Source organism: Propithecus coquereli, unplaced genomic scaffold (assembly GCF_000956105.1).
Source record: "Propithecus coquereli isolate 6110/MARCELLA unplaced genomic scaffold, Pcoq_1.0 Scaffold130, whole genome shotgun sequence".
Classification (NCBI taxonomy): domain Eukaryota; kingdom Metazoa; phylum Chordata; class Mammalia; order Primates; family Indriidae; genus Propithecus; species Propithecus coquereli.
Window position 1 is genome coordinate 236,324 of NW_012137192.1, and position 12,941 is coordinate 249,264.

Below are 12,941 nucleotides of genomic sequence, written 5' to 3' on the forward strand. Positions count from 1 at the left end.
CATTTTTGAAAATGTGAATCAAAACTACTATCAGATACCACCTCCTATCCTTTAGGATAGCTATTATCAAATGGTCAAAGGATAACAAATATTGATTAAGGTGTGGAGAGAAAAGAACTTTTGTATGTTGGTGGAGAAGTAGATTGGTACTGCTATTATGAAAAACAATATGGAGGTTTCTAAAGAAATTAAAACTAGAATTACTATATGACACAGCAATCACTATTCTTGATATATGCAAAGGAAGTGAAATCACCACCTCATAAAAATATTTGCTCACTCAAAAATCATCGCAGCATTATTCACAATAGCCAAGATATGGAAACACCTAAGTGTCTGTCAATGGACAAATGGATAAATAAACTGGTGTAGGATATCTATACAATTGAATATTATTTAGCTCTAAAAAATGAGATCCTCTCATTTGCCATAATATGGATAAGCCTGGAAGACAATATGCAAAGTGAAATAAGTCATACACAGAAAGCCATTCGCATGGCAGTAAATGTGTTAAAATATAAATACTATGTAATCCAGCAATCCCATATTCTACATACATGTCCAGAATAACTAGAATAATGATCTGGGAAAGATAATCTGCACTCCAAAGTTCATTACTGCATTATTCATTATAGCCAAGATGCTGAAACACCTAAATGTCCAACAAATGAATGAATAAAGAAAATGTGGTATACACACATAAACACACACACACACACACACACACACACACACACACACACACACACACACTGCAATATTATTTAGCCATAAAAAAGAAGAAAATCCTGCTATTTGTGACAACACAGATAAATCTGGAGGACATAATGCTCAGTGAAGTCAGCCAGTCACAGAAGGACCAATATTACATGATATCACTTCCATGAGGTATATAAAATAGCCAAACACATAGAAGCAGAGAATAGAATGGTGGTTGCTGGTAACCAGAGGCATGGGAAAATGGGGAGTTGCCATTTGTCTTAATCTGTTTCGGCTGCTATAACAAAATATCATAAACTGGGTGAGTTATACACAACTGAAACTTATTTCTCACAGTACTGGGGACTAATAATTACAAGATCAAGGCACGGCAGATCCAACGTTCTAACTCATACATTGTACCTTCTTGCTTTGTCTTCACTTTGGAAGGGGTGAGGAGTGTCTCTTGGGTCTCTTTCATAAGAGCACTAATCCCATTTATAAGGGCTCTAACCCCAAGACCTAATCACATCCCAAGGCTCCATCTCCTAACACCATTACTTTAGGAGTTAGGATTTCAATGTATGAATTTTGGGGGGACACAAATATTCAGTCCATTGTACTGTTCAGTGAGTGAAAATTTTCCCTTATGAAAATGAATTCTCATTTATGAAAAATGAATAAGTTCTAGAGAGCTACTGTACAACATTGCCTATAGTTAACATTACTGTATTGTACACTTAAAATTTTAAGAGGATATGTCTCACACAAAGTGTGCTTACCAGAATAATTTTTTTAGAATAAATGTGTATACTGCCCAAATGTATATGTTTAGTACCAATCTTATCTTAAATCAGCTTCACCATTAAATACTTTGTGTTAAACTTAGTAACTCAGATGAAGACGACATTCTGGTGTAATTCAAATACTTCTTTGAGTGATGCCTAGTATATAACCCGTTTGTTTTACCTTCTGTTTACTTCACTAGAAAGGCAACTTATTTGCTGCAGGGTCCTTTTGACTGAGGCCTTATTCTTTGACAAGTCACCTTCTAGAAGTGGACCTTTTTAATTTTAATTTTTATAGATCTATGGATTACAGGTACAGTTTTGTTACATGTATATTAATATATTTTACACTGGTGAACTTTAACCTTTTAGTGTATCCATCTATACATCTGTACCTATAGTGTAGGTAATTTTTCATCCCTCACCCCACTTCCACCCTCCCACCCTGGGAGTCTCCAAGGACTATTATTCCACTCTCTGTGACCGTGCGTATCCATAGCTTAGCTCCCACTTATAAGTGAGAACATGCAGTATTCTGTTTTTCATTCCTTTGTTACTTCATTTAGCATAATGGCCTCCAATTCCATCCATGTTGCTACAGAGGGCATTATTTCATTATTTTTTATGGCTAAGTAGTATTTCACGGAGTGTGTGTGTGTGTGTGTATGTGTGTGTGTAACTACAGTTTCTATATGCAGTCATTGGTTGAAAAACACTTAGATTGATTTCATATCTTTGCTACTGAGAATAGGGCTGGGATAAATATATGAGTGCAGGTATCATTTTGATAGAATTATTTCTTACCTTTGGGTCGATACCCAGTAGTGGTAATAGTAGATGGGATGGTACATTTGTGGTTGGGACCTATTGCTAGAAAGCTAGCGTGATCTTTTGGGGATGTCAAAACATTCTGTATTTTCATACTGCCAGAGTTCTTATGCTGGTTCCTTCTCATCTGGAGAAGCTGTCACTTCTAATTTTTGAATTTACTTTCATTTGGATGGAACTTTTAATTTCTTTAATTTTTCTCCCTTGAAGGTGTACCTGTACATCTTTGTTCCTTTGGCTTTGATTTGGGATACTTTCATGAGACCAAAGCTCCGTATGTGTTCTTTGGTTATAGATAGTCTTTGTGCGGTGGTTTTCTCAGATGCTTATTATTGTAACAATGTACTGGGCTGCAGTTCAATGACGCAGCCAGTGGATGGAGCTTATGTGTAACAGCCAGCTGTGGCAGAAGCTAATGGGTGTGTTCTTGGTCTCGTTTCGCTCGGGTGGTGGAGTGGTCTGTGTAATGTCGTATGTTCTGTGTTCCCTGCTGAACCCCCAGATGAGGGGACAAAGCTGGGCAGAGCTGGACCACCAAGCTCACCTTCATTCACTCCAATTATGAGTGGAAGTACCAGCCCTGATGGGAGTGATGGAGAAAACATGTGTTGAAATCCACAAAGGCCTGTGGGGAATGCTGTACCTGCTCCGTGACCTGCTTGCATAGGCAGACATGTGAGCCACCTCCCTATCACACCTTTTCTCAGGGCTTTCAATTCAGATAGACATTGTCATTTACCTCTAGGCTGTAATGTAGCTGGGGCCTTCGGAAAACACTTGTCCTTCAGCTCCTTGCCAAGATGGCCTAGGGTGCTGAGGACTTCTTCGGTCAGCCCGAAGCAGACAGCTTTGCGGCCCAACTGTACTCCACTGCAGGAAGCTGCCACTCCTTAAAGGGAGGGTACGTGCCTCACACTCCTTGCAATCCCAGACACAGAGAGCACATCCAGAGTAGGGGTGCAGCCACTCCTAAATGCCCAAGAATGGCTATTACCCAGCACACCTGTGCCAACCCCCCACAGGAACAGCTGCAGCTGTATCTACAACGATGGGGGAGGGAGGAGAAGTCCCATATCCACATCCATTCCCATGCATTGGTGCCATCTGTTTGCTGGGGTGGAACTGCTCTCCTACCCTACCGAGCCCAATATTGTGCCTGCATCTCTGCTGGGGGAGAGCAGACACTCTCTGCTCACAGAAGTGGTGTAACCTTGAATGGAGGAGAGCTCATACTCTGGTCTCCTTTGTTCCAAGGGCCACCCCAGCATGCTGCACTTTCCTCTCTCCAAGGGGTAGTCTGCCCTGAGTGTTAGAATTCTGGGAATACCACCATTCCCCTAGGATGCACCAGTACCTTGTGGTTGCTGCAGTCTGTGTGGATACTGGGAAATCTTTGTGGGGGATCCAGTGATACAGAGACAGAAGGGCTGAGATTCCCTGGGCTGAGAAGCTGCAGAAAGCTACCATTTTGTGTAGGGAAGAGGATGGGCTATACTGGCCATGTAAACCCAGGTGCAGTTAGCACTCCCTCAATGGGTGTGCGGTTCCCCTATAAGCCCAGGACTGGCCATTCCCTGGTGCACCCATGCCAAACCCCCATAAGAATAGCTGCAGCTGCATCCATAGAGTGGGCATACAGGGGGAATGAAAAGTACTTGTTTCCATGTCTGTTCCTGGGCACTAGTGCTGCTTGGCTTCTAGAGCAGAACCGCTCTCATCTTCTACAGGACCCAGCTGTACACCTGCTTCCTCACTGAGAGTGCAAACACTTTCAGCTTATCAGCAGGGAGCTCCCAGGCAGAGGAGGTGTGCACTCTGGTTTCCTTTGTCTCAAAGGATGTTATGTCCTTTGTCTCAAAGGATGCTATGTCAGGCTGCATTCTCTCTTCACTTAGGGGCAGCCTGCCCTGAGTGTTAGAACTTGGGGAATCCAGTAGTTCCCCTGGGACCCGCCAGTCCCCTATGGCTGCTGCAGTCTAAGTGGGTGCTGTTGAATGTTTGAGGGCATCCAATGATGTGGATACAGAAGGGCTGAGACTGCCTAGGAAGGACAGAGGCCCACGATGGGTGCATGACCGGTATGGTGCCCACTGCCTCAGCTTGGGTCTGGGGGCACGGTGAGTGATCATGCATTGGATGGCAGTCCAGTGCTCTGCTTTTAAGAAGTCTCAAAATAACTGCCCCCAGCGGTACTTGGGTTTCTGAGGGCAAAGAAGCTCTCTGACAGTTTTGGAGCCAGCAGTCTTTCTCAAGAGTGAAGGGAGACAAAAGAAACACCCTCCACTTACCCCTCCAGGGGACTCCAAGTTTCTCAGTGGTTGATCAACGTCCAACTTTTGCTTACATCTCATTCTGTGCCCCAGGTTCTGCCCATGGGTTCTCCAGTAGGTTCTGGCACTCTTCTTCAGTATTTCACTTGGGCCATACTATTCACTTATAACTTAGGTTCTTCTTTCTGAGGATAACTGGCAACTGATGTCTCTAGTCAGCCATCTTCCCCATGCTTTAACCACCATTCTAGAAGTGCACCATTTTATTGTCTTTATGGAAGTTTTGATTTCTTCCAAAATGCTGAATGTGTGCATGATGTTTCTAGTCTGTGTCTCTTCTTTATGCAGTCTGTGTCTTATATCATTGGCAGCTGTGCTGTCTCTGCTGCAGCCAGCATTTTGAAATCTGATGTTGATGGAACAGGCAGGATATTTTGGTAAGAATTGTTGGAGCCTGTGATGAAAATGAATTGCCCTAAGGTACAGCATTATGCAGCTTCCTGTGTATATCATTAAATATTGCCTTGACAAGGAAAGCTTACATCCTTACTGCTTACATACTGTAGTCAATATCATACATTGTAGAGACCCTTGGTCTTTATAAATTTGAACGCATAAGAAAATAAGGAAAATTTGAGGGTCCATGTCTATAATCAGGCAGGTTATTCTAGACTTTTCTGAAGTAAAAACAATTTCACAATCTCAGTGGCTTAAAATAAGAGGTCTATTTCTTATTTCAGACAGTCATTTCTGAACAAAGACTCAGGCTTCACCATCTGTAACAGCCTTAGTAGCCCTTATAATCACAAAAGACACATATTATACTACTTAATAGTATAGAGACATATTATACTACTGTTTGTATTTTATTGGCCAAAGCTTGTTACTTGGTCATACCTCAAAGGAATGCTGAAGTGCAATCATTTGTGTGCCCTCAAAGAGGTGAACAGGAAATATTCATAAACATTACTATGTCTAATAGAATGTTCAATTGCTCACATAAGAGAGAAATAAAAATTATGTCATGATTTTAAAACACTGTGTCAGTCTGCTTAAGTACTGTGTGTAGCAGGGAGAAGAATATCACTGCAAGTTTATGTTCAGGCTCTGGAAAATAGGACGCTTAAAAATGTTTCATGAAGCTAAAAATAAAGACTAATTTTCAAAGAATCCTAAGGACATTAAAATCTTAAAAAAAAAAAAAAAAAGAGGCCACCAAAATTTTAATTAAAGAGAGGTTAGCAGTAGAAGGACAGCCTCCTGATACCATAGGCACTAAGATCCATGATCAAGGGTACTCAGAGCATAGTTTAACTATCAGAGAAGTAAGTGGGGTTGGAAGTAGTTGATGACATTGGCGATATAAACATTCTTGCTGTGTCATAGATTTCTCAAAATGAATGGGGAGAGCAGTAGTCTGGTTCTCTGGAAATATTTAACTCTCTGACCAGAGTTTAGGCATTTGATTCTTCTCATAAATAATGCAGTCTTGGAAATAATGAGTACACCTAAATCACAATCCTTTTCTCCATATTAGCAGGCACCTAATTTGGGCACTTACTCACCCTATATTCTTTTCACTGAAAAGATAAAACTAACATTCTGAACAGGTATATCTATGTATAAGGCACTGAATCTTATTCTTTATTTTTATTTCAAAATATTAAGGGGGTATAGGTGTTTTTGATACATGGCTCAAGTCAGGGCTATAAATGTGCCCATCACCTGAATACTGTTCATTGCACCCATTAGGTGGGGTTTTCCCCTTCTCCTCCTCCCCCTTTCCCCCTGCTTGATTTCCAATGACTTTTACTTTCCTCTGTGTATTTGTGTGCCCATTAGTTAGTTCCAACTTATTAGAAAGTACATGTGGTGTTTGTTTTTCCATTCTTGAGATGCTTCACTTAGGATGATGGTCTCCAGTTAAGTCCAAATTGCTGCAAAAGGTATTAATTAATCCTTTTCTATGACTGAAGAGTACTCTGTGGTATACATATAATACATTTTGTTAATCTACTCATGAATTGATGGGCACTTGAGTTGATCCACATCTTCACTATTGTGAATTGTGCTGCAATAAACATTTCAGTGCAGGTGTCTTTTTCATAAAGTGACTTATTTTCCTGTGGGTAGATATCCAGTAGAGGGATTGCTGGATGGAATGGTGGGTCTATTTTTAGTTCTTTGAGACATCTCTATACTGTTTTCCATAGTAGTTGTACTAATTAGCAGTCCTACCACCAGCGTATAAGTGCTCCCTTCTCTCTGCATTCATGCCAGTATCTATTGTGTTTGGATTTTTTAATAAAAGCCATTCTAACAGGAGTAAGGTGATATCTCATTGCAGCTTTAATTTGCATTTCCCTGATGATTAGTGATGTTGAGCATTTTCATATATGTTTGTTGGTCATTTGTCTATCTTCTTTTGAAAAACTACTCTATATGTCTTTTGCCCACTCTTTAATGGGGTTGTTAATTTTTTTCTTGCTGATTTGTTTGAGTTCTTTGTAGATTCTAGATATTAGCCCTTTATCAGATGTATGGATTGCAAATATTTTCCCTCATTCTGCAGGATGTCTATTTGCTCTGTTAATTATTTCCTTAGCTGTGCAGAAGCTTTTTTAATTTAATCAAGTCCCATTTATTTATTTTCATTACTGCTGTACTTGCCATTGGAGTCTAGTCATAAATTCTTTGTCTAGACCAATGTCTAGAAGAGTTTTTTCTACATTTTCTTCTAGAATTCTTATGGTTTAATGCCTTACATTTGAGGCTTTTATCCATCTTGAATTAAATTTTGTGAGTAGTGAATGATAGGAGTCCTGTTTCATTCTTCTGCATGTTCTTATCCAATAATCCCAGCATCATTTATTGAACAGGGGTTCTTTTCCCCAATGTGCATTGCTGTTGGCTTTGTCAAAGATCAGTTGACTGTAGGTAGATGGTTTTATATCTGGGTTCTCTATTCTGTTCCATTGGTCTATGTCTCTATTTTTCTACAAATACCATACTGTTTGGGTTACTGTAGCCTTGTCATATAGTTTGAAGTCTGGTAATGTGATGCCTCCAGCTTTGTTCTTTTTGCTTAGGATTGCTTTAGCTATTCGGGCTCTTTTCTGATTCCAAACAAAGCATAGAATTATTTTTTTCTAGATCTGTGAAATATGCTGTTGGTATTTTGATGGGGATTTCACTGAATCTATAAATCACTTTGAGTAGTATGGAGGTTTTAACAATGTTGATTCTACCAATCCATGTGACCATATGTTTCTCCATTTGTTTGTGTTACCTGAAATTTGTTTCCTCAGTGTTTCATAATTCTCTTTGTAGAGATTTTTTATCTCCTTGGATTAGTAAATTCCTAGGTTTTTAATTTTATCTGTAACTATTGTGAATGGTATTGAGTCTTTGATTTCATTCACAGCTTGACTGTTATTGGTATATAGGTGCTACTGATTTGTGTACATTGATTTTATATCCTGAGATGTTGCTGAATTTTTTATCAATGCCAGAAGTCTTTTGAAGTCTGTAATTCAGCTGTTCTGATTTGTTCTGTTCACCTGTGATTGCCTCTGTTCAAACGTGTACTGGATACTGTTTGTGCTAGGTGTTGGATTGTTCACCAGATAGTTGTAGGATGTTGGAGTTGGGAACTGGGAGAGACCCTCTTCGCTGAGGCTGCTGTTGTGGGGATTACTCTACCCACAGAGGTGACAGTAGCAGCTGGTTGAGGCTATCTAGGCAGTGATCATCGATTCCCAGGCTATGGGTGTTTGCTCAAACCAGGTCATGGTGCACTGGCGGCTCAAGGCTGGGAGTAGGGGCTGTCCCTGGTGGGGTGTTGGACTTTGTAGCAGTTCCTCTGGCCCTGTGGTGGTGGTAGAGGCTCTGGGGTGGGCTCTTGGGGCCCAGGTGCAGTGCTGTAGTCTTGGAGATTGTGTCCTGGGCCTGGCAGAAGCTCTGCAGGCACAAAGGTAGAGCCTTGGTAAGAGCCTCAGAGCCAGGACTGGGGAGGAGTCTGAAGCAGGGCTTCTGAATAGGACCTCTGAGACAGAAGCAGGGCCATGCAGGTGGCAAGGATGATCCAACTGGTAGGGCAGGGGCAGGGCAGAGCAGGCAAGAGGCAATTAGAGCCTGGAGGGCAGAGTCAGGGCTGAGCAAGTGGCAGGCTGTTCTGCAGTCTCAAGGACTGTGAGGGTGCCAAGTCACATGGGCAGAGCTCAGTTCCAGTGGCCCAGTGACCACGGAGTTTTCTTTGCACGCCAGGACCCATGAAAGCAGTCACCCAAAGCCTCCCAAGCTGGAACCTACTAAGCCCCAGTCAATTTCCATGCTCAGATCCCATTGTGCTGTAGGGAAGGGGCGCTTTACCTCCAGTCACAGGGTATGGCTCACAGGAGCCTTCAGTTAGTCCACTGCCTCCTTAGCCCGGTGCCGACCAGACACCATGCACCAAGAGCTCAGGATGGCTCTCGCTGCTGGCCCGGTCCCCACCGCACCTGTTGACTGGTACAATGACTCTGCACAGACTCCAGGCAGTTCCCTGGTCCCATGGGTAGCAGTAGTGGTCTGTGGTGGTGGAGGGAGCTGTCTCACAACTCACACAGCACCAGCAGGGTGAGTGCAGCACCCCAGCACTCCATACTCCTATTCTTCCCCACTCTTACATTGATTTTGTGAAATATATTGCACCGGCACCTTTTTTCTTCCACACCGAATGCCCCATGTTTCTTCTCTGTGATTTCAGTGTTCCTTCAGAGAAGAGCGATCTACATGTAGGCAGCTGCCTGCAATTTTTATGTCTTTTCTTGGGAGCAGCATGCTGGCAGGCTGCTTCTCATACATTTTTTTCTCCCATCAGGGCCAGGATTTCATAACCTACTTATTCTTAATCAACTCACCACATAACTATACTTATTTAGCTTTTCCCAAACTTCAGTGCCTAAAACTCTGACTGAGGTTTTTTCTGGGAAAACCGATCCAAATCAACCTATATATTTTGCATATTTTTGTGTTAAATTTATATGAATATCATTCTGTTTAATATTTGAGATAATTGGTATAAACTTCTGTCTTTATGAGTTGCTGTACATGTTTAAAACTTCCTTGGTTGAAAATATTAAATAGAAAGTTCCAGAAATAAACATTTCATAAGTTTTAAATTGCACACTGTTCTCATTAGAGGAGTGAAATATCATGCTGTCCTGCTCTGTCCTACCTGGGACGTCAATCATCCCTTTATCCAGAGTATCCACACTGTACACACCACCCACGTGTTAGTCACTAGCCACCTCAGTTATCAGATCAACTGTCACAGTATCTACAGCTGCTTGTGTTCAAGTCACCCTTATTTTACTTAATAATGACTCCAAGGCACAAGAATAGTGACGCTGGCATATTATCATTTTATAATCTATTTTATAAATTATATTAAATATATGTTATATATTTATATTAATACATTTTTATATAATTTTACAACATGCAAAATATATATTTATAGTCATAATTATATTCATATAATTTATAATATATGAAACATATTATAAATAAATATATTTATTATTAGTTATTGTAGGCTCAATGCTTTCTGGCACAACATGTTGCAGTCAATCAGAACACATTTCTGTTCATGCCTTCCATCCACAAATGTAATGTCTTTTCCACCTTCACTAATGACTCATCACACAATGTGCCCATAACTTCTGCAGTTTGAGGTACAACAGCAAAACTAGCACAAATTTCTTTTTTTCCTTTTTCACATTTTCACAGATAGATTTATTCTTGCCATAGATCTCAGTGACCTCGGCATGGGATTCTTTTTCTTTTCTTATTAATTGAGAACTTTCCCCTTTCCACTTAAAGGAAGCAATTTATATCTTCTCTTAGGCATATCCGAGTTGCCAGCATCGCTATCCTTGAGCTTTGGGTTATTATTAAGTAAAATAAAGGTTATTTAAACACAAGCACTGTGATACCACAAGAGCTGATCTGAAAACTAACATGGCTACTAAGCCACTAACAGGCAAGTAACTTATATAGTGTGGATATACTGGACAAAGGGATGATTCATGTCCAGGGTGGGATGGGTTGGGACACTGGGAGATTTCATCCTGCACTCTGAAAGGTACACAATTTAAAACTTATGAATTGTTCATTTCTTGAATTTTCCATTTAATATTCTTGGACTACAGTTGACCTTGGGTAACTGAAACCATGAAAAGTGAAACTGTGAATAACTGTTGTATAAAGGAATTCTATGAGCAAAGATATGTCAACAAATCAAATAACTTTGATGAAATCAACAAATTTCTAGAAAAACAAAACTTCTGAAACTGACTCAATAAGAAATAGAAAATCTGAATAAACCTGTAATTAGTAAGGATTTTAAATTAATTGCCAAAAACTTTTCACAAAGAAAAGCTCAGGACTAGGTAACTTTACTGGTGAATTCTACCAAACTTTTAAAAGAAAATTAATTTCAATCTTTCACAGATTCTTCTGAGAACCAAGCCATCATATGATATGACATTAATCTTATATGAAAACCAGACATATCACAATAAAAGAACGCTAGAGCCTAATATCCAATATGACTATAGATGCAAAAATCCTCAACAGAATGTGGCAAGTCAAATTCAGCAATAGATAATAAAAATTGTATACAATAACTAAGTAGAATTCATCCCAAGAATGCAAGGTAGATATAACATTTATAAAATAAAAAATACAAGCTACATAATCATTTCAATTGGTACAGAAAAAGCACATCACATACTCCAATACTATCTAAAACCGTTGACAAATAACCCAATTTTAAGAAATCAGCAAAAACTGGAATAGATTTTCTCCAAAAAATACACATATGACCAGTGAGTTCCTGAAAAGGGAAATGTAAATCAAAACCACAATGAGATAACACTTCATACTTTTTGGGTGGCTAAACCAGAAAAATAACAGACATAGCAAGTGATGGCAAGGATGGGAAGAAATTGAAACCCTCCTACTTTGCTTATAGTACAGCTACTTTTGAAAGCAACTTGGTATTTCTTCAATATGTCAAACATAGAGATAGTGCATGACTCAATACTACCAACTCTAAGTGTATAGTTAAGAGAAGTGAAATATGCCCACACAAAACATGCACTAAATGTTCATGCATTATTGATAATAACCAAAAAGTAGAACCTAGTGAAATATCTATCAACTGATGAATAAATAGATAAAAGGTGATATAACTATACAATAGAAAATCATTTGTTACTAAAAAAGAAGAAATATGCTGATACATGACACGACACTGATGAAATCTGAAGACATCATGCTAAGTGAAAGAAGCAAGTCACAAAAGACCACATACTGTTGAGTCCATTTCTATCAACTGTCCAGAAAAAGTAAATCTGTAGAAACAGAATGGTTGTCTGAGGTGAAGGTGGGGTGAAGGAATGGGAGTGACTCCTAAGGGGTACAGAGTTACTTTAGTGGGTAACGAAAACATTCCAAGATTAAACAATGGTGATGGCACAACTCTGTGAATATATTAAAATATATTTTAAATGGGTGAATTTCACTGTATATGGATTATATCTCAATATAGCTATTAACAAAATATAAAAACCTTGAAATGCAAAAAATGTTTATTTATGATAAAAATATTGAAAATAACCTATGTGTCTAACAATGAGAGAATGGTTAAATTATCTTAGGTCAGCTACAATCATGGCTTCTCATAATTGAATCTATAGAAATGGTAAGTATGTGAGATGAATATGTTAGCTTGATTTAATCATTCTATAATCTATACATGTAGCATGACATCACAAAGTACCCCACAAATATTTATTTATTTATTATTTTTAAGTTATTTTTTGGGGGAGGACAGGTTCTTGCTCTGTTGTCCCGGCTAGAATGCAGTGGCATTAGCATAGCTTACTGCAACCTCAAATTCCTGGGCTCAAGCAATTCTGCCTCAGCCTCCTGAGTAGCTGTGACTACAGGTGCCTGCCACCACACCAGGCTAATATACCCACAAACATATACAACCATCATTTGTCAGTTAAAATAAAATAGAATTTAAGAAATCACCTGGCTAAATTGTTTAAAATTCACATTATTGGGTTCTTATTCCACTCTGCTTCAAGTATGCCCAGAAGATCCTGCTGCAGGTTGTAAATGAACAACATTTTGAGAAATACTTTAGCTGATGGAATATTAAGCAACCATTAAATTATTCTTATGAAATGTTTGTAATAACTTAAGGAAAGACTTATATTTTAATTTTAATTCAGGAAAGCAGAACATACAATATAAATTTAAATTTTAAATGAAGAGTTGTTTATCTCAATCTCAAATCAGA